Here is a 3585-nt window from a genome sequence, read left to right on the forward strand (position 1 = left end):
GGGCGCTGCAGCCCCTCCCCTGTGCTGAGAGACCAGGAGCGCCTGGCCAGCACTGCCCTCTGTGGCCTAAGCGCAAGCAGGCAGGGCAGGCACCCCGTTCCTGCTCAGCCCCCAGACTTGCCGCCGCCGGTGGCACTGTGGGGCCCTCGTTAGGCAGCCTGTGGACACCGCCACCGCTCCTTGCTTCGTCACGCCTGCAGCAAATGTGTCTTGATCAGCGTGCTTGTCAATGCTGCCTTCAGGCTGTGAGACAAACTGGAGGAAATGTTTGTTATGCGGTCAAAAGATGGCCCAATTTGGGCTTCCTAATTTGTTTTGGATGCTTGGCACAAGAGAATATCTGACGAGCGTGAGTGACCAGTGTATACATGAAAATCTCCTTCACTCAGCGTCAGCTGGCATGTGGCACCCGAGAGCCTGCAGGCTCTGGCAGGCTGAACTCGTAATTGAGTGATCTGGGACTGGGGCCGGCGGACTTCCGCGGGAGGAAGTAGCCCGACGTTGGGCTCCAGGACCCCGGCCCCAGCACGGCTCGGGGCAAGGGGAGACGTCCAGGCAGGGAAGCAACACGGACTGTGGCTCCAGGAAGCGGCCGTGGTTTCCCCAGCTCAGGATGACTACTGCCTTCCAAACTGCCTGTCACCAAACCTCTTTGATACTCTTTCCACTACCAAGTCTGTGACTTGACCCCATTTCAGTCGGCAAGCTGTTTGAAGACAGGCCCATGTTTGAGGCGTTCCACCCCCCACCGCCCCCCACCCCAGAATGTAGAACGTGGTCCAGAGCTCAGCACACAGCAGCGGTGATGGCTGTGATGGTGGTGATGCTGGTGATGCTGCTGATGGTGGCTGGAGCCTGGCCAGTTCTCCTGCTTTTCAGTTGCTAATCTCCTGATTTGGGCAACTGCTGTCTTAACGATTACTCAGTGTTATCTTAGGAAACCTGAGGTCATAGGTCTGTTGAATTGAAGTTTAAAACACCTTCAAAACAGGGCTTTGAGAACTGTCCCAGAATCTTATTGACTCAGAGGTGCGAGTGCACAGAGCCCACCAGATCGCTGCCCCAGGGCTTGTGCCCGGGTCCCCGAGTCTTACAGGAGGCGCAGGTGTGAGATGGTAAAGAGAGCGACATCACTGGTGTGAGCGGGCCAGGGGCTAGCCGTGAGGAAGCGGGAGCCCCTCCACGTCTGTGCTGGGTGCCACGGCCACCCCCCACTGCACTTGGAGTTAGACGACCCATTAGGGCAAAGGCCACTGAGAGCAGAAGCGGGATCCGAGCCAGGGGCCAGCGCCCTCTGCTCGCTCGCTCAGTCAGGATGTGAAGCCGCAGGCGGGGGGTGACCGTGAGGACGCTCCCTGTCCCCAGCCCGTGCTGGCCTGGGCACCCGGCGGCAGGGTGCACGGTACCCGACACCAGGGCCCCCGCTGTCCCTCACGGGACCCGGTGTGACTTGGGAGAGCTGGCGTTTCTATTATTTCAGTCTGCCTGCTAAAACCCTCTCTCCCTCTTCACCTTAACTTGGCTGAGAGCACACAGGACCCCACAGGCTGTTCATCGCAGTCAGTCCCAGAGCTCACTGGCTTGACGGTAACTCACCCGGAGGGCCCGCGGGGCCTCCACCCGCCTCTGCACCGACCGTAACAGAAGGCCCTTCGAGCAGAAGCTGCCTTCGAACATAGGGAGCCGGTGCTTCTGGCAGGTTGATGAGCCTCTCAGAGGCTGTCCAGCCCCGCGCTGGGACCCCAGGCGTTCCGAGGCAGCCTGCTCAGCAGGAGTTCAGCTGAACTTGAGATTGAGCCTCGCGCCCAGTTTGTGCAGAAGTGCTAGAGGGCCGTTTGCTGTGGAGGCGTCTTGTCTCCTCCCCTCCTTCTCTCCCTTGTGAATCTTTTCTTCCTCTAAAGGAGAAGCAGTTGATTTCAGCCAGCTGGATGGAATTAAACATTTTGATGACAACTACAGTTACATCCCTGGTGGCTCAGCTGGTAAAGAATCTGCCTGCAACGCGGGAGACCTGGGCTCGATCCCTGAGTCGGGAAGAGCCCCTGGAGAAGGGCAGCCCACTCCAGTATTACCTGGTGAATCCCCATGGACAGAGGAGCCTGGTGGGCTGCAGTCCATGGACTCGCAAAGAGTCGCACACGACTGAGTGACTAAGCACAGCACAGTTACATCATTTTAGAAATAAACGCAATGTGACAGATAGTGGTCAATCTCCTGTAACAGAGGAAAACCAACTGTCAAAACGTCAAGTGATTGGCCGAGCTTCCTACGTGAGAAAGGAGAGCAGCACGCAGAGCAGCAGGTTCCGGATCCAGGCTCGCTGCCCCCAGATCTGTGCTGTAGGCTGAGCCCCAGCATCATTGGTAGAAACAGACAGCAGCCTTGGGAGTCTGAACCACCATCGTAGGTTCAGTGGTGGCTGCACGTCTTAGCTGGGGAGGGGCACGTGGAGAACGGGAAGCCCAAGATTCTGAGAGCTTGTGGCCCCGCACCCCACCCGGAGCGCACAGTGAAAGCCGCGTCGAGTCAGACCCTAGTGGGAAATTACTGTTTGTCCGTGAAATTTTGATGACGTGTCAGAGGCAGGACACTGAGACTTCTAACGTTTGTACAGCTGCCCTCGAGGTGAGGAAACTGGGCCTTGTTCTGTGGGCAAATCAGAATGTGACGGGACCACATGCTCCTGGGAGAGTCCTGAGTGAGGCGGGAAGGCAGGGGAGGCCAGGGAAAGGCCTGGATCCACGCTGTGTGTGAAACCAGGCGCCCCGGCAGCGTCGCCGGTTGGACAGCACCGTCAAAAGGATCAGATTCAAAAGGGGTTTCAGTGACCAGCGAAGAAGGGAGCTGCAGGGAAACTGACGTCAGACACGGGGTGCAGCCCTGGGGAGCCCCTCTGCGGAGCCACAGCAAACCCCCGGGGCAGGGAGAGGCCTAGGCGGACCTTCCCCACCGAACATACAGCCCGGGAGAAGGGGTCGGCGTAGCTCCGCGGCAGGAAACGCAGACCCGACCGGCAGGAACCTCCTCACGGTGCAGGGCGGCCGAAGGCAGACAGCGCTCATTGCGGTAGAAGACGGTGAGCGCGGACACCAAGCCGGCCGGCGGGGACACGGTCCGCGGCTCCTGCACAGTTAGCGCAGGGCCACCCACCGGTCAGCCAGGAGGAAGAACCCATGTTCACACGCAGGCTTGTACACGGCTGTTCACAGCAGCGTTCCTCACATCGGCCCCAAAGCGGAAAGAACCCGAAGGTTCCCCAGCTGATGAATGAAAACGCAAGCGCGTTCTCTGTCCTTAGAGCAGACTTCAGGGGTACCAGGGAGCGCGGCACCTACCGCTGCCTGCTGGCGCGCCTGGGGTGGGCATGCTCGGGGCGAGAAGGGCGGCAAAAAGTGACAGTCGCCCAGTCGTGTGGGACTCTTTGCGACCCCATGGACTACACAGCCCACGGGATTCTCCAGGCCAGAACACTGGAGTGGGTAGCCTTTGCCTTCTCCAGGGGATCTTCCCAACCCAGGGGTGGAACCCAGGTCTCCCGCGTTGCAGGCGGATTCTTTACCAGCTGAGCCACAAGGGAAGCCCGCT

Source organism: Bison bison, unplaced genomic scaffold, assembly GCF_000754665.1.
Source record: "Bison bison bison isolate TAMUID 2011002044 unplaced genomic scaffold, Bison_UMD1.0 scf7180017864503, whole genome shotgun sequence".
In the NCBI taxonomy this organism is placed as follows: Eukaryota; Metazoa; Chordata; class Mammalia; order Artiodactyla; family Bovidae; genus Bison; species Bison bison.